The 19,020-nt window shown below is 39.1% G+C and overlaps 1 protein-coding gene across 2 annotated transcripts in view; it reads right to left on the reverse strand.

Moving 5' to 3' along the window:
• Positions 1-8,584, reverse strand: part of FRMD6 (FERM domain containing 6) — a 324,351-nt gene extending 315,767 nt beyond the window's left edge. Inside the window, exons 1-2 of one of the 2 annotated variants that reach the window (XM_060174970.1) lie at positions 8,429-8,584; positions 8,259-8,332 (exon numbers count right to left, since the gene is read on the reverse strand). The gene's annotated coding sequence lies outside the window, so the exon portion shown is untranslated. The remainder of the gene's footprint in view (positions 1-8,258; positions 8,333-8,428) is intronic. The other variant, XM_060174971.1, reaches the window with a different exon arrangement.
• Between the last annotated feature and the right edge of the window lie 10,436 nt (positions 8,585-19,020).

Genomic DNA, 19,020 nt, shown 5'->3' on the forward strand with positions numbered 1-19,020 from the left:
GCCATCCCCTTGTTGGTGGAGGTGTCTGTGCTAAACTGCTGGACTGTTACCATCCACTTAATCTTTCCCTAGGCTCCTCTTGGTCTACCAGCCACACGTGTTTGCACTTACGGTGATTAGGTGGGTTCCTGAAATTGTTCTATTCCTGTCTTGTTTCAGTCCCAGGTGGTCTCCTTTGGTATTCCTAGTTGATCCGGGAGAGGAAAGGAGAGGAGAGAAACAGATCTGCAGCTGCTCGTAGCCCCGCCTCCAGACTAATTAATTGATTTTAAAAAGTTGTAGAAAGGGGGGCAGGCGATAACACACCAGGCTAAGTACACATGGTGCCAAGTGCAAGGACTGTCATAAGGATCCTGGTTCAAGCCCCCTGCTCCACACCTGCAGGGGGGGTCACTTCAAAGACGGTGAAGCAGGTCTGCAGGTATCTATCTTTCTCTCCCCTCTCTGTCTTCCCTCAATTTTTTTAAATTTGTTTATTCATTTCCTTTTCTTGTCCTTGTTGCTTTATTGTTGTAATTATTATTGTTGTCTGTCTTCGTTGTCGGATAGGACAGAGAGAGAAATGGGGAGAGAAGGGGAAGGCAGAGAAGAGGAGAGAAAGATAGATATCTGCATACCTACTTCACCACTTGTGAAGTGACTCCCCTGCAGATGGGGAGCCAGGGACTCAAACCAGGATCCTTTCACCAGTCCTTGAGCTTTGAGCCATGTGTGCTCTAGCCACTGTGCTACCACCCAACTCCCTATAAAAAAGATTTCTTAAATACACTAGTAATCAGAAGGGTAGATGGCATAGAGAATATATATAGCCTAATTTCATACATTCTGTGAGGAAACCAATAATGTGGAAGATAGGGATAGATAGATGGCTCTTCTCAAGTGCTGAAATTACATTGATAGATCACAAGGAATTCTCTGGAATATTTCCTGCTAGGAATGTATAAGTGCATTTATTTTAAATGACACAAACAACTCAAGGAAGGTATTTATGAACAAATAAGGCAGATAGGAGCAGGGCAAGGAGAGCATCTGCATTTCTGTTTCCAATCTCTTATTCAGTACATAATACAATACTAAACACAGCTTGGTAGTTTCAGAGTAGAGGAAATGGTTTATACTATGAGGAAGGAAGAAGGAAGCTCTTTGTAATTCCAGTTTCTATTTAATGATGAACCTCTCTGATAAACTGACCTGTTTCCTGAAACTAGTAGTGGCAAAACACTTGGAAGTATCAAATCAAGGATCAAAACTGCTCCCTAGTTAACACTTTTTTAAAACTAATTTTTTTTTTGCCTCCAGGGTTATTGCTGGGGCTCAGTGCCTGCACTATGAATCCACTGCTCCTGTGGCCTTTTTTTCCCCATTTTTTTTTGGATAGGACAGAGAGATATTGATGGGGTGGGGAAGACAGAGATGGAGAGAAAAAGACCTGCAGACCTGCTTCCTCAGTTGTGAAGCAACTCCCCTGCAGGTGAGGAGCCAGGGGCCCGAACCGGGATCCTTGAGTGGGTTCTTGCACTTTATACTATGTGCACTTAAGCTGGTGTGCCACCACCTGAACCACAAAGATAACACTTTTAAGGTTATTAACACTAGAAACAGCTCACTTCATAACTCACAGTGTGTACCTCTAATCCACGTGCAGTACATCAACCTATATAAAATCAAGATCTTCTTTAGCTTTCATGTATTTTCAACCCCATAAATATTATTTTGTTAACTGAAAAACATTCATTATCCAGGCATTTCTGTTGTTTGCACAAATAGAACTATCTAATAGCAATTGAACTGCATAGATCTTGCTTCATTCAAAATTTTTGTCCAAGGATTGGGGAGAGAGCACAATAGTTATGCAAAAGGTTGTGAGGACAGCCCTCAGAGCCAAGCTACCTGGGCTCAGGTCCTGGATCCATCTCTTATTAGTTGTGTTTCCCTGAACTAATAGCTTGTTTCTTTGTGCCTCCTTTCCTCATCTGTAAAATGGACTGCTTTGAATTTTTAATGAGGTAATTCAGTTGAAGCTTTTATGTAATGCATGGCACACAGGAGATACTAAATAAATGTTAGTTAAAATTCCTTTAAAAACCAGAGATTCTTTCAAAATCATAGAACTTTTAAAATAAAACATGGAGAGGAACACTAGCCACTCATACTTAATTCTTCCTTTCCTATTTTTCCATATCTTTTCACATTTGAAAAAAAAAAAACAAAACTTCGAGTTTAACTGTTATTGCTGAGAGCAAGAATGTTTGCTAAGGGAGTCAGAGTCCCTTTGCATAAGAAATGTAGCTTCCCTGCACACGTGTGCACTGAACATTATCTGGTACTTGGTACTGTGTTGGGCCTCTCTGTGGGGAAATTAACTGTTGAATATTGCAAGTCACGCCTCTGCCTAAAAATGTGTCCTATCTGTTCAACTCTTTGTTCTTTACTAGATTGTGACTCAGCAAACATGGATGGATCCTTTTAAAGGAAAAATTTAAAAAACCACAAAAATTAGAACCAAATTCCAGTATCTGTCTATAGGATTGTGGGCAGAATTATAGAATTACAGTATACTATTCTAAACAGATTTTACATTTAAATTATTTCATGTGATCCATAGATATCTAAATAGTATAGTAGACTTCACACTAGTTATTGTTCACCTGATCATGTCTCCCATGATCCATACCCCTGTGTAATTTCCTCTTCATATTGACTCTGTGCTTAGCTGTGTGTTTACTTTGACTAGCAGAATCAGCAAATGTGAGATTATTGGAGCTTGACAGTTGCTTGTACATTTAAGCTTGGACCCTGAGAATGACCCTGTCACCATGTAAGTCAAGGGTAGAGCCAGAACTTACTCATGGAATTACCTGATGGAATAGGAAAATGTGATATTATATGATTTTAGAATTGCTGTGGAGCAATTACTACTGTTGTCTACTATGATTATATTTTGGGGGGTATCTATTATACTTATTGTGTCCCTATTTCAACATTTTATGTTGGTTGTATGGTTTGGTTTTCAAGCAATCTTAGGACTTGCTAGGTTGAAAGAGAAACTGTCTGTGGTTGAAGATAAGCCCTATCTTTGTTGGGATCAGATTTAGGTCAAAGTTAACTTCAAGTTTGTTGTGGATGAGATTTCATAGATCTGGCATATAGGAATGATGTAACTAATTGTGGTCATCCTTGTAGACATCTGTGCCTTGTCATGTTCTGTTGAGATTAAATGTTATATTATATATAAAGAAGCTAGTAGAGTTACAGCACAGTAGTAGGTGCTCATTTAATATCTTCCCCTACCTATACTGCTGCCACAAACTTCAAGTTCTTTTTCACTCTCCACAAATAAAATGTGAAGCCAGGAAAATCCTTTGAAAGTAACAAAAAGTTAAGAATAAATTTCAAATAAGTTGAAACTTGTGAAGAAACTATTATCAAATTATATAATAAAAGTAATTAGGGGTAGAAGAGATAGCATAAAGATTATCCAAGTAGACTCTCATGCTTGAGGCTGTGAGATCCCAGGTCAAATTACCCCCTCACCACTGCCACCACATTCACTAGCCAGACTTGAGCAGTACTCTGATAATAAATAAATACATAAAATACATAAATAAATAATTTTAAGAAATCTGAGGGGATGCTGTCTGGCTCAAGTTAATCAAAGCACCTTCCAGTGGTCTTGCAGGGGGTGATCTTAGTTCTTCACTGGAATCCCAAGTATTGCCAGCCAAGATTTATTATAGAAGTTTGCTTATATGTTGAAAACAGGGAGGAGTTCAAGATACAAGAATCCCACTTAGAAACGACCCTGTAGCATGACTTGTGAACTGTGAAACTCAAGGGTAAATAGCCTAGAGACTTACCAAATTCTTCCTGGACAAAGTTTCAAGCAAAACAGAGTTTGTCCCTAAAGGAGAACTCTGCTAGGTCCCAGGTAGGTTCTGAGGGATATATTAGCTCAAAGTCAAAGAAAAGAACATGTATTGACATTCTTTGATTATTCTTTAGGCTACAATCTGTTGTGGGCCTCTACAGGACCTTGCCCTCACTGTGGAACAACAATGGTAGGGACTGCCCCACTTTCCAAAGGGAGGCTGAGTCAAAATACTCTGCCACTCAAGGAAGACAGGTCCTGAAACAAGTGCAGCCTATAATGTTCCTAGCTATTGAGCTCAGACCTACAGGGATGCAGAGGTTACACAGGATCCTGTGCCGAATATAGGCCCTAGATCAGATCAGTGGGATTTATAGTTAATGGTATTTAGATGCTTTTCCCATATTTGAGAGCTACTCTCTGCCCTAATCCAGCTTTCTAGTCTTATGTCCAATTCTGACACCATCTCCCCAGACATTACCTTAGCTCACCTACATGTTAAAAAATTAGTAAAGTCATGGGTCCCTTGGAATATACCTAAAATAGACTTCCTAGCTTTTTCCAAAATGGAGACCCCCAAATTTCATCTGCTGTATTCTTTTTTAAATTAGTATGCATTTTCTTTATTGTAACAATTTCTTATTTTAAACTTCATATTTATATACTCTCAACTAGCACATAAGGTAGAATTTTATGAGATATATGTAATAATTATAGTACTCATAATATAACTAGCTATAAGTTAATATGAATTTGTTAAGATTAGAATCAATATATCTCTCATATTTTCCTTCCTACCTTTCTACTTTCATCTACCCTCTTTCCTCCTCTACACTCATTACTTTGTTCTATTTTTTTTAATTCCTCACTCTACCCCTCCTCTCCTCTACTTCACTTTGCCCTACCTGCTTCTTTGTATATCCTCTACCAGTGATAAAATTATTAACTTACAAGCCATAAAAAGAGTTAACCTGGATATCATACCTGCTTTGTCATGTGTGCAATTCAATCTGAGCCTGGTCCCTAACACACTTGAAGAAACTTCAATACTGAAGTATTGAAGGCTCCAAACTCTAATTACATCAGGACCCAGAGAGAATAGGGGTAAAAGAAAGTTTAGGGGGTGGACACATAGAAGTAGCATGTATACAGTGTACAATAATACCTTTAGCCCACTTGCATGTTAGCTGTCAGATTCAGGCAAAAATTAGTAAAGTCATGGGTTCCTTGGAATATAGATAAAACAGTCTTTTTAGCTTTGTCCAGCATGAAGACCCCAAATTTCATCTGCTCTATTCTCACCTTTAGGTTCCTGATTATTAAACATTTTTTTCTGCTTTATATCTTAACACTTTTTAGCCACCAATTTGCAGGTGCTACCATGATGCCAATGTGACACCCTGGGCAGACAACTTCACCAATGTGTCCTGGAACCCCACTTCCCCAGAGCCCTACCCCACGAGGGAAAGATAGAAACAGGCTGGGCATATGGACTGATCTGTCAATGCCCATGTCCAGTGGAGAAGCAATTACAAAAGCCGGACCTCCTACCTTCTGCACCCATAATGATTCTGGGTCCTTACTCCCAAAGGGATAAAGAATAGGAAAGCTTCCAGTGGAAAGTATGGGATACAGAACTCTGGTGGTGGAAATTGTGTGAGTACTGTACCCCTCTTATTCTATGGTCTCGTAAATTATTAAATCAACTAATCAATCAGTAAATAAGAATTTGTCTCCATAATTGTCAGTTCTTGAGGTAGAACATATGTTCCTTTAGAATTAACAACATCCCCAAATAGCAAAGAAAGAACAGTCAGAATGGCCCTTGTTTATATACAAAAACCAAGATAACTGTGAGCTACCAGACCTCAAAGGCAGGCATGACAGGCCACTTGTAGAGAGAAGCCAAAAGCAGCCCTTTGGTCTCCCTGGTGGTCCCCTTCGATGGGCAAAAGAAGCAGAAGGTCATCTGCCTAAGCAATCACTTCACAGATCTTTGCTGTCTTCTCTTGGCCAACATTTAAGATAAACTTGACTGTTTCTCTCATCACAGTCTGTAGTTGAATGTTTGGATCTGGCCCTCAGAGCTGAATCCTCTGGCAGCAGGTAAATGACTAAGCCTCAGGTTCTTTGTGTAATGGGGGACACACATTGTTCCAGTCTTACAAATGGCTATAAAGAATAAATGGAACTGTTGGGGACAGAAATGACAAAAAGTACCTGGAGGATAACACAGACACAACTGGCACCATACCTGAACATATGTGCCTGGAGAAAGAAAATGGTTGCACAGAAAATGGGAGTGTTAACAGCTGTGGGTGTGACTTAGAAAAGGGGTGAAGGAAGGGCTTGGATGTTATTATAAACTATTCCTATGGACATGGCTCTCTCTCTCTCTGCCTAGGTGGACCTGCTATCATGTAAGTAAAGGGCTTTAAGGCTCTTTCTCTCTGAGGCTTTTCCTCTCTTCTCTCTCGGCTCATTGTGTGCTCCAGCATGTAGGTATTTTCAATTTTCATGAGTAAAGTTTAAAATTCTTGCAAATAATCCTTTCTCCTCAATTCTTTGTTGAGTGTATATGTGACAAACCTTTAAACATCTGAGGAACGATCTCAGCCCATATCTCCACCCCACCTCCAATACAGGACCAGGTATGTAAAACCTGCAGCACAGTGCTTGCTACATAGTCTGTTCATAAATATGAGCAACTATTATTTTTTTTGCTTTGCCACCAACCCAGCTTTCTGCTTTATCATTCTATAAGTGGTAGTATTTCTCACCAAAACTAGGGAGAAATGCGGAACTAATAAATCATCAGTAATAACCTCAGATGCTTTCAAGAGGAGACTGATGTTTTTTATGGTAACCAAGAGAAACAAAAGCTTCACATAGGGGAAAAAAGGCAAGCACAGGATGATAATGAAACTGATACCTAGAAATATCAGCTTTGTCTCTGTGTATGCTTCACATCAGCAAAGAAGCCAGACTCTTTTAGCAGGAAAGGGCTCAGGCCTCAATGATAAGAGGTTCATTCATGTTTGCTGAAGGCCCAGTAGCCTTCACACCTGCCACATAATGAAGCCAGTGCCCTAGAAGATATCCAGAGAAGAGTACTAAAGGTATAGGCATTCACAACACTACAACCTTCACACTCACAAGAGTCTAAAGAGAACAGGAAACAGAAGGAATTGCTCCTGGCTTAAACCTACATGGCTTTCGCCCAATTTTCCTGTCAAGGATCATTATCCTTCTCACCCAGGGAATTACAATAAAAAGTAAGAAAACAATCTAATGCAGTATCTACCATTCTTTGACCATAGTCTTAGAAAACCATATTTTAAAGAAGCTTGGGAAGGATTATTTATTTTCAGCAGGGTGTCATTTCCAATGGAAGAATATGTTTTTTTTTCAGTACACAGTTTAGTTAGCTAGTTCAGCTTGGGAGCTCTGTTACTGAGGCTCTGTTGTTATCTTTTTGTTAGTAACACTAATATATAATATATATAATCATAATATTTTCATTGAGACTTGATTCTCTGTTGACTCACAAAACTAATTTACTTATATAAAGAATATTGAAAATGCTCCACAAAAGTCTACTTTGTTCCTTTCCATATTCCCCTTATAAGTTCTTTCTGTCACACATATATCATACTTTACATCTCTAACACTTGAGTTCTGCATATGACAGACTTTAGCTCATCACATACACTTTCTGCTCACATTCTTACTTTTGCTAATTTATATCCCTATAAAAGATATTTGACTCCCAAATATCTAAAGAGCTCCTTTTGTGACCCAGAGCATAAGTATAATATTACTGTAACTGATACCTCAATATTCCTCATACTTCAAAATAGACTATTTAAAAAATTATGTAGCTTTTAAAGAAACTTTACAACAGTGTCTTACAAGAAGACAGCAATGATTTATTGAAAATTTAGAATAAAACAATAAATGCAAAAGGGCCTGTTCTCTGGTCAGAACATCATCTGTATTTTTGTCAGTGGTTCCAATAAAGGTGATTGTATGTCTAGAGCACAGGACAGATATACATGTAAACATACCCCTAACAAATGAAAGATCTCAGAACACAGGTGCTCTCTAGTTCACCAGGACATAAATTAATTTCTTCCTGGCACAGAGTGCAAAGGATACGACGTTAAATGACACAAGGCACCCTCTCTCCCCTCAAAAAGCAATCAGGGGACAGATTCTCCAAAGTAAAATCAATCTATTCATTAGTCTGTGATTGTTCACAGACAGAAAACGTATTGTTTAAATCTTTTGGTGTTTCTATTTTGCCCAATGTACCGACACATAACATTAAATTTGCCTTTAAATTGTTTTTTATGAAAATAAAAAGTAAGAACAATCATTCTTTTCCTACCTGCTGTTGTAGTCATCAGAAATCAGGCTCTTTGGATAGGGCTGACTCCAGGATTGAATCTTCAGCTCCCGCCCCTGGAACCATAACCATAAAAGAAAACTCAGTTGCAATGAGCAAACAGGCTGTTTACTGACAGATAATTCTTTCTTATTCCCATGGCATGTTCATACCAGAGTAGGGTGCTTAAGGAAGGATATTTGGGGTGGGGGGTGGGGGGTTGGGCCTGAGGGAAAAAAAAAAGTATTCCCAAGACAAGGGTTAGTTCATTTAATACCCTTCCTTCAAGGGAAAGAAAGCTCCTTTTTCACTTTTAGTTTCTCAGAGGAGATCTGCCACAGTATTACTCACAAGTAATTGCAACATTGCCCCTTTTTTCAAACAGCAGGCTTACTTTTTGGGCGAGCCTCCAGATTTCTGATACATGCCTGTACCTGTCCACAGGGATATCACAGTGCTTGGGAAAAGTGAGAGGGCAACAAGCCTGCCCCAAGGGAGGACCCAGTCTAGACTATTAATCAAGTTGTTGGGATAAAACATGCTACAAATGGAGATCACAGGCTGGTGTGAATCTCTCCATGTGTAGGGCATTCACTTCAATTCACCTGACTAGGGTTTCAGCTTCTACCAAATATACCAGAAGCTGTACTTCATCAAGCTTTGACTTGTTTTCCCAAAGAGGAAAGAAGCAGCAAGGATTACTATCACAAAAGGAATGTAGTTTTCTTACTTTGGGCAGTGAGGTAGGAGAGTCAAAGATGATAGATATGCAGTTGTAGTTCCTTTAAATGTAATATCATAAAATAATGGTGTTTCAGGAGACATGTCAATGATATGCAAATGCTAGAGAGTTTTCAATGTTTAACTCATTCCTAGTTTCCAAGAAGGTGAAGGTAATAAAGAAAAAAAATGATAGAGCAATAAGACAGAAATTGGGAAATCTTGACTCTGCTTGTTGACTATTATGACTTGAGATAAATCACTCAAGCTGTCTTCAAATAAGTAAAATAAGAAGTCTCGGTGGAAGAGCTGCATAACAGAACACCATATTTTACCTTTACATTTATTCTACTTTGTTGTTAAATCAACATGTTGTTCTCCTCAGAAGAAAATCATCCCTTCCTATCTACTGACTTAGAAGGGGCTGATACTACTCTCAGACATCTTTATCAGTAAGTATAAGGCCAAGTGCAGTCAGTAAGGGTAACTGATAGGTTCAGAGCTAGGTTTGTGCCATCAGGAGACCCTCTAGGACTTTTGCTGGGAAGAGACCTTCTTACTTTTCTGTGGTTGCTAACCTAAGAGAATAAATTATGTGCCACCTACTTTTGGTAGCCATCCTAGGATAAGAGGGATTGCCTAAAAGTAAGGGTACTACAGAGGAAAGCAGAATTCATAGGTGCAGAAGGCCAATTCTTGAATATGTCATATGAAGACAGTAAATTTTCCTGGGCTTTATTGCATTTTTCCTTATCTTCTTGTTTTTTTCAATTACATTTCTGGTGTTTTCACTGAATAAATGCCAGATAACATCAACCCCTTCCAACTGGCTTCTACACTTAACACTACTGCTTTTTTAACATTATTGTGTCACAGTGATCTGGCTGATTTGGAGGTGCCTAAGACCAATAAATATATTTCTTTTTGATGTACTTAGGACACACTGTTTTTTAATATTTATTTATTTATTCCCTTTTGTTGCCCTTGTGGTTTTATTATTATAGTTATTGTTGTTGTCATTGTTGGGTAGGACAGAGAGAAATGGAGAGAGAAGGGGAAGAGAGATGGGGGAGAGAAAGATAGATACCTGCAGACCACAAGTGGTAAAGTGCTTTACCACTTGTGAAGCGATGCCACTGCAGGTGGGGAGCAAGGGCTCGAACTGGGTTCCTTACCCCAGTCCTTGCACTCTGTGCCACCTGCACTTAACCCTTAACCCTCTGCACAACTGCCCAACTCCCTTAGGAAACTTTTTTTTTAATTTTTAATTTATAAAAAGGAAACATTGACAAAACCATAGGATACGAGAGGTACAACTCCACACAATTCCCACCACCAGAAATCCGTATCCCATCCCCTCCCTTGATCCTTTCCTATTCTTTAACCCTCTGGGAGTATGGACCCAAGGTCATTGTGGGATGCAGAAGGTGGAAGGTCTGGCTTCTGTAATTGCTTCCCCACTGAACATGGGCATTGACAGGTTGATCCATACTCGCCGTCTGCCTCTCTCTTTCCCTAGTGGGGTGGGGTTCTGGGGAATCAAAGCTCCAGGACACATTGGTGGGGTTGTCTGTCCAGGGAAGTCTGGTTGGCATCATGCTAGCGTCTGGAACCCGGTGGCTGAAAAGAGAGTTAACATACAAAGCCAAACAAGTTGTTGACTAATCATGAACATAAAGGCTAGAGTAGTGCAGATGAGGAGTTGGTGGTGGTGGGGGGGGGTGTCTTCATTTTGTAGATAGCTATTAGGCATATTGTAGTTATATTCCAAAGGGCCTTTGGCTATACTAGGATTTTTTTTCCCTGAGTCTGAAATCTGATATGCAGATGGATCCAAGTTATTGTCTGGGGAGATGATGTCATGGCTGCAACAAGGACCAGAAAGCTGGATCAGGGAAAAGAGTAGCTCCCTAATGTGGGAAAGGTGTATAAATATTGTTGACTGTAAACCCCATCGATTTGATGTGATCTAGGGCCCATATTCAGCTTAGAAGCCTATGTGACTTCTGCATCCCTGTAGATCTGTGGTCATGAGTAGGAACATTCCAAGCTGCCCTAATATAGACCCATCTTCCTCAGATGTAGCATAGAGTATGTTGTCCAGCCTCCCTTCAGATGATGGGACATTCTCTACCGATGTTGATCCAAGTTGAAGGCTAAGCTTGCACAGTAGAGAGATTTAGAAGTAAGGGAAATTGTGGTAAATTATTTTAGGCTATTTTTCTCTGAATACAATTCTTAAAAAAAGATCTAGGAAGATAGTTATGCAAAATACCTTTCATGCCTGAGGCTCTGAGGTTCCATGTTCAGTCCCCAGAACCACATAAGCCAGAGCTGAGCAGTGCTCTAGTCTGTTTCTCTGTATGTCTCTCATTAAAATAAAATAAAATATTGGGAAATAAACAATATAAAAGGTGTATAAAGTAAAAAAAAAAAGTCATCCATAAGTTTTCCTTCTAGAAGTAAGTGTGGACCACAGTGCATTGACTTACTGTTCAAAATTTGACCTCCAGAACTGGTTAGAACTGCAGAACTTCAGGCTTGCATTTTCACTCATTTCAATTCAGCCATGTATTTTTATATGACCCCCCCATAATCTGTATGTACAACAAAATCTGAAATGCATTGACCTGATGTAAAGTTTTCTTTTTAAAAAATTATCTTTATTTATTTATTGGATATAGATAGCCAGAAATTGAGAGGGAAGGGGGTGATAGAGAGAAAGAGAGACAGACAAATACCTGTAGCAATGCTTTACCACTTGCAAAGCTTTCCCCCTGCAGGTGGGGAATAGAGACTCAAACCTGGATCCTTGTGCACTGTAACATGTGTGCTCAACCAGATGCATCACCAACTGGTCCCTATGAACAGTTTTCTAGTTTTTCTTTTATATGTAGTTAACATCTCTTTCAATATGTACAATTTGTTGAATTTTCATTTTACTAATTTTGTAAAGGAAAAGCATACATGAATACATTGAATCAGCAAGAATATGATCAAGATCCTTTACAAAAACAAAAAATTTATTTCCTGGGATTGAGTGAAAACTATAAAGATATTACAAACTCAGGCCACACCCTAGAGCATTACACATAAAGTGACAAGATATTTTTTTTTCTTTTTCTTTTTATTTTTATTTTTATTTATTTTTTTTTATTTAAATTTTTAATTTAAGAAAGGATTAGTGAACAAAAGCATAAGGTAGGAGGGGTACAACTCCACACAATTCCCACCACCCAATCCCCATAACCCACCCTCTCCCATGATAGCCTTCCCATTCTCTAGCCCTCTGGGAGCATGGACCCAGGGTCGTTGAGGGTTGCAGAAGGTAGAGGGTCTGGCTTCTGTAATTGCTTCCCCGCTGAACATGGGCGTTGACTGGTCTGTCCATACTCCCAGTCTGCCTCTCTCTTTCCCTAGTAAGGTGTGTCTCTGGGGAAGCTGAGCTCCAGGACACATTGGTGGGGTCTTCAATCCAGGGAAGCCTAGCCAGCATCCTGGTGGCATCTGGAACCTGGTGATTGAAAAGAGAGTTAACATACAAAGCCAAACAATTTGTTGAGCAAACATGGATCCCAAGATTGGAATAGTGGAGAGGAAGTGTTGGGGAGGTACTCACTGCAAACTCTAGTGTAATCCTGCTTTCAGGTATATATTTTGCAGTAGTTTATGGATACGTGTGCGCATACGCTCTCTCTCACAGAAACTGGTGTATGTCTAGGTTATGGGACTTTGTTAGAAAGTGAACTACCTGAGATGAAATTAGAGTGTACTATAAAAGGAAAGGTCTCACCCGAGTAATGAAGCTGAAGGGTTGTCATTCCACACGTGAAGTCTCTGGATACACTCTGAGGTGAAGCATGTTGAGATGGCAATCGTTGCTTTGGTTAGGTTGTGATCGACGGATGCAATATTATTTGGTATGGATTGGGAGAAGCATACGGGAAAGTGAGCCCTATCCATGGGTGCCAGGACTGGGGGAAGTAGGGGCTCTATAGTGAAGATGTGAGGTTCCTGCTGTCTTAGGCTTCAAAAAGACAATCAATAGTTAATATTATCATCACATTATTTGTTAATTGGGTTAACTTTGAAAAGTCCCTTTGTTATGGTTTGCTGTACAGTACCCAGTATCTTGTATATAGCTGTGCTATTGGAAGCTTCTAATCTACTTGGTCTAGGCTTTTGAGAGAGTCCGCATATCAAATACGTTGCCTATCTATTAAAAAGATTCAGTTTGTCTTTTGAGAACCTTTGAGACATACAATTGATTTCCCCCTCTCATATTAATTAACTACTGATTTATATGTCTACATTTTGCTAGGAGTGTACATAAACACCATTCCCATCACCAAAGGACCGTGACCCATCCCTCCCGCCCATTCCCACCCCCCACTGGCCCAGGAAGCTACATGTCTACCCCTCACCACTGGGTTTTTACTTTGGTGCCCTACTTACAATTTGATCAGGTCCTGCTTTTAGTTTCCCTTTCAGATCTTCTAAGTCAGCTTCTGTTGATGAGTGGGATCATCCCATACTCATCTTTAACTTTCTGACTTAGTCCACTTAACATAATTCCTTCTAGCTCTGTCCAAGATGGGTCAGAGAAGGTGAGTTCATTGTTCTTGATAGCTGCATAGTATTCCATTGTGTATATATACCACAGCTTTCTCAGCCATTCATCTGTTGTTGGGCACCTGGGTTGCTTCCAGGTTTTAGCTATTATGAATTGTGCTGCTATGAACATAGGAGTACACACCTCTTTTTGGTTGGGTGTTATGGAGTCCTTGGGGTATAACCCCAGGAGAGGAATTATTGGGTCATATGGAAGGTCCATGTCTAGCCTTCTGAGAGTTTTCCAGACTGCTCTCCACAGAGGCTGTACCAATTTACATTCCCACCAGCAATGTAAAAGGGTTCCTCTGTCCCCACATCCTCTCCAGCATTTGTTGCTGCTGTCCTTTTTGATGTATGCCATTCTTACAGGAGTGAGGTGGTATCTTAGTGTTGTCTTAATTTGCATTTCTCTGACAATCAGTGACCTAGAGCAGTTTTTCATATGTTTGTTAGCCTTTTGGATCTCCTCTGTGGTGAATGTTTTGTTCATTTCCTCTGCCCATTTTTGGATGGGGTCATTTGCTTTTTTGCGGCTAAGTTTGCTGAGCTCTTTATATATTTTGGTGATTAGTTTCTTGTCTGATGTCTGGCATGTGAAGATCTTCTCCCATTCTGTGAGGGGTCTCTCTGTTTGTTTAATAGTTTCTTTGGATGTGCAGAAGCTTTTCAATTTGATGTAGTCCCATTGGTTTGTTTCTGCTTTGGTCTTCCTTGCAATTGGGTTTGATTCATCAAAGATATCCTTGAGGTGTAGATGGGAAAGTGTTTTACCAATGTTTTCCTCTAAGTATTTGATTGTTTCTGGTCTGACATCTAGGTCTTTGATCCATTTGGAATTGATTTTTGTTTCTGGTGAGATAAAGTGGTTCAATTTCATTCTTCTGCATGTTTCAACCCAGTTTTCCCAGCACCATTTATTGAAGAGAGCCTCCTTCTTCCATTTAATCCTTTGGGCCCCCTTATCAAAGATTAGATGCCCATAGGTGTTGGGATTTACTTCTGGGCTTTCAATTCTGTTCCACTGGTCTGTGTGCCTATTTTTGTTCTAGTACCATGCTGTTTTGATGATGATGGCTTTATAATATAGTTTAAGGTCTGGGAGTGTGATGCCTCCATTTCTGTTTCTTTTCCTTAGGATGGTTTTGGCAATTCTAGGTGTTTTCAGGTTCCAGATAAATGATTGTAGTGTTTGTTCTATTCTCTTAAAGAAGCTTGGTGGAACTTTGATGGGTATTGCATTGAATTTGTATATGGCTCTGGGGAGAATGTTCATTTTGATGATATTTATTCTTCCAATCCATGAGCATGGGATATCTTTCCATTTCTTGGTATCAGTTTCTATCTCCTTGAGTAGCGACTCATAGTTTTCAGCATACAAGTCTTTCACTTCTTTGGTCAACTTTATTCCTAGGTATTTGATTGATTTTGCTGAAACAGTAAATGGGAGTGATTTCTGGATGTCTTCTTCTTCAGATTTAGTGTTTGCATAAAGAAATGCCACTGATTTTTGTACATTGATTTTGTAGCCTGATACCTTGCTATATTGCCTAACAACTTCCAGTAATTTTCTACTGGATTCTTTAGGTCTTTCTATGTATACTATCATATCATCTGCAAATAGTGAGAGCTTGACTTCTTCCCTTCCAATCTGTATCCCTTTGATTTCTTTCTCTTGCCTGATTGCTATGGCAAGAACTTCCAATACTATGTTGAAGAGTAACGGTGACAGTGGGCAGCCCTGTCTAGTCCCTGATCTGAGGGGGAATGCTTTCAGCTTCTCTCCATTGAGTATGATGTTGGCTGTAGGTTTGCTATATATAGACTCCACTATCTTGAGGAATTTCCCATCTATTCCCATTTTTTGTAGAGTTTTGAGCATGAATGGGTGTTGGATTTTATCAAAGGCTTTCTCTGCATCTATTGAGATAATCATGTGGTTTTTGGCTTTGCTTTTATTGATGTGATGAATGACATTGATTGATTTACGGATGTTGAACCAGCCTTGCATTCCTGGGATGAATCCCACTTGGTCATGATGAACAATCTTTTTGATGTGTTGCTGTATCCGGTTGGCCAAGATCTTGTTTAATATTTTGGCATCTATGTTCATAAGAGATATTGGTCTGTAGTTTTCCTTTTTTGTTCTGTCCCTATCAGCTTTTGGTATCAGGGTGATGTTGGCTTCATAGAAGGTGGAAGGGAGTATTCCTGTTTCTTCAATCTTATGGAATAGCTTAAGAAGTATGGGTATTAACTGTTTCCTGAAAGTTTTGTAGAATTCGTTTGTGAAGCCATCTGGTCCAGGACTTTTGTTGTTGGGGAGATTCTTAATAACGGTTTCAATTTCTTTGTCTGTGATTGGTGCATTTAGATTTTGTAGTTCTTCTTGGTTCAGTTTTGGAAGTGCATAGGTTTCTAGGAATTGTTCCATTTCTTCCAGATTCTCTAGCTTGGTGGCATATAGTTCTTTATAGAAGTTTCGCAGAATTCTCTGGATTTCTGTGGTGTCAGTTGTGATATCTCCTGTATCGTTTACAATTCTATTAATTTGAGTCTTCTCTCTTTTTTGTTTGGTGAGTCTGGCTAGGGGTTTGTCAATTTTGTTTAATCTTTCAAAGAACCAACATTTGGCTTCATTGATCTTTTGTATGGTTCTTTTATTTTCGATGTTGTTTATTTCTGCTCTAACTTTAGTGATTTCTGTCCTTCTGGTTGCTTTAGGGTTCCTTTGTTCCTCTTCCTCTAAGTCCTTGAGGTGTGTAGTAAGTTCGTTCATTTGGGCTTCTTCTTGGTGTTTAATATGTGATTGTATAGCTATAAGTTTCCCTCTCAGTACTGCTTTAGCTGTGTCCCAAATATTTTGATAGGTTGTGTCTTCATTTTCATTAGTTTCCAGGAACATTTGAATTTCCTGTTTGAGTGAGTGTCTGACCCAGTGGTTCTTAAGGAGCATGTTGTTTAGTTTCCAAATTCTAGGTCTTTTAATAATTTTCCGTTTGTTGTTAAAAGTTAGTTTTACTCCACTGTGGTCTGAGAAGATACTTGGGATGATTTCAATGCTCTTGAATTTATTGATGCTGTCTTTGTGGCCTAACATGTGGTCTATCCTTGAGTATGTGTTGTGTGGATTTGAAAAGAAGGTGTATTCCAGTTTTTTGGGGTGGAGGAGTCTGAAAATGTCCAAGAGGTCTAGTCTGTCAATCTCTTCATTCAATTCTCTTGTATCTTTATTGGTTCTCTGCTTTGTTGATCTGTCTAAGTGTGAGAGTGGGGTATTGAAGTCTCCCACTATTATTGTATTACTATTGATGTATTTTTGAAATTCTTTCAATAGGTGTTTAATGTATTTAGATGGTCCCTCGTTGGGTGCATAGATGTTAATAATTGTTAAGTCTTCTTGGCTGATTGATCCTCTAATCATTATGTAATGTCCTTGCCTATCTTTTATTACTTTATTTAATTTAAAATCTATCGTGTCTGAGATGAGAATGGCTGTTCCTGCCCTTTTTTGTGGACCGTTAGCCTGTATGATAGTTTTCCATCCTTTCACTTTAAGTCTGTGTTTATCTTGTTGTGACAGATGGGATTCTTGCAAGCAGCATATGGTTGGGTTATGTTTTCTGATCCATCCCCCCACCCTGTGCCTTTTGATGGGTGAGTTTAAGCCATTGACATTTACTGATATTATGGATTTAATGTATTGTAGTGCCATTGTTCTAAAAAACAATTTGTTTACTCTGATATCTTACAAGTATTATAGTGATGTTCTTGTTTATAAGAGGTCTTTTAGTACCTCTTTCAGGGCCGGCTTGGTGATAGTTGCCTCCTTTAACTGTTGTTTGTCTAAGAAGGTTTTGATCCCTCCATCTAGCTTGAATGAAAGTCTAGCAGGATATATAATCCTTGGTTGAAACCCTTTTTCATTCAGGGCTCGATAGATATCTTGCCACTCCCTTCTGGCTTTTAGAGTTTGAGTTGAAAAATCTGCAGAAAGTCTTATGGGTTTTCCCCTGTATGTGACTTTTTGTTTCTCTCTTGCAGCCTTTAGGATCCTTTCTTTATCCTTACTTCTTCTCATTGTGACTATGATGTGTCTTGGTGTTTTCAGGTCTGGGTTGATTCTGTTTGGTACTCTCTGGGCCTCTTGCACCTTGATATCCTTTCTGTTATTCAGGTCTGGGAAATTTTCTTGTATTATTTCCTCTAGGATGTTTGCTTCCCCTTCCTCTCTTTCTTCCTCTGGCAGGCCAATTATACGAATGTTACTTCTTTTGAGATCATCCCATATGTCTCTGTTGTTGTTTTCAGTGTCTCTCAATCTCTTTTTAAGCTCTTTCACCTCTTTCTTAGTTTTCTCTAACTCATCCTCTGTCTGACTAATTCTGTTTTCTGCTTCTGTTAGTCTGCTTTCCCTTGCCTCAGCTTCTTTCTTCATTACAGCTATTTCAGCTTTCAGTTCTCTAATTGTCTCAAGATAATCGGTATTTTCCTTGGGGGTCTCAACTGTTGTTTCCCTAATACTGCCATTTCTTTCCTCCAATGTTGTTTTCATTTCTGTGATTAATAAGTTTATTATTGCTTGCATACTTTTCTTATCTATGGTTACTTCTGACTGATTTGTGGTTTCTTCTGGGCTCTTGTCTTCATTCATTGGGGTAGCAGTTTTATTTGTTTTTAATCTACCCATTTTTTTTTAATTTATGTGTTTCTCTCTTTTTTTTTTTTTTAATGCTCTGTTGTTCCTCAGTTGTTGTGTTTTGAGCACAAGTAACACTGTACTAAATACCTTTATGACAATTGCACTCACCAACCTCCGGAATAACCGTAGCAATTGAAGTAAGTATTGAAGGAGTTTAATCGTTACCAGTTAGCCAAACATTTTCTCCAGTCCGTGAAAAAATAGTAACCAAATCCCAGTGAAGAAAGAGAAAAGGAAGAGAGGATAGCAAGAATAGACAGTTATGCAAATCTACTATCCAGTGTATATTCTAAGGGTAACAAGAGTGTAAAGGGAACTAGAGCAGAGATACACACATAGAGAGTCCACTCTGGGTCAGATTTCTTCCCCAAAGTAATTCACAAATTCAGAAAGGCAAAGAAGAAAGAAGTGTATGACAAGATTAAAAAAAAAAAAAAAGAGAGAGAGATAGAGAGAGATAAGAGAGAGAAAAGGGAGAAGATAAGAAGTAGAGTTGTAATTAAAGAGCAGTGCGAGGAACTTCCCAAATGTGTATCAGTGAATTAAAAAAAAAAAAAAAAAAAAAAAACCCTGTTTGGTGGTATGGGGTATCCTGCTAGTAGCTGGTCCCAGGCACTGCTTATGGGGGGGGGGGGGGGGCGTGAAGGATGTATGCTTGAAAATTAAAAGGAAGAAAAAAGAATTTTTTCCCCTACTCTAATTCTTAACCCAAATTAAGTTATAGAAACATCC

The sequence above is a fragment of the Erinaceus europaeus genome, chromosome 16 (genome assembly GCF_950295315.1).
Source record: "Erinaceus europaeus chromosome 16, mEriEur2.1, whole genome shotgun sequence".
Lineage (NCBI taxonomy): Eukaryota > Metazoa > Chordata > Mammalia > Eulipotyphla > Erinaceidae > Erinaceus > Erinaceus europaeus.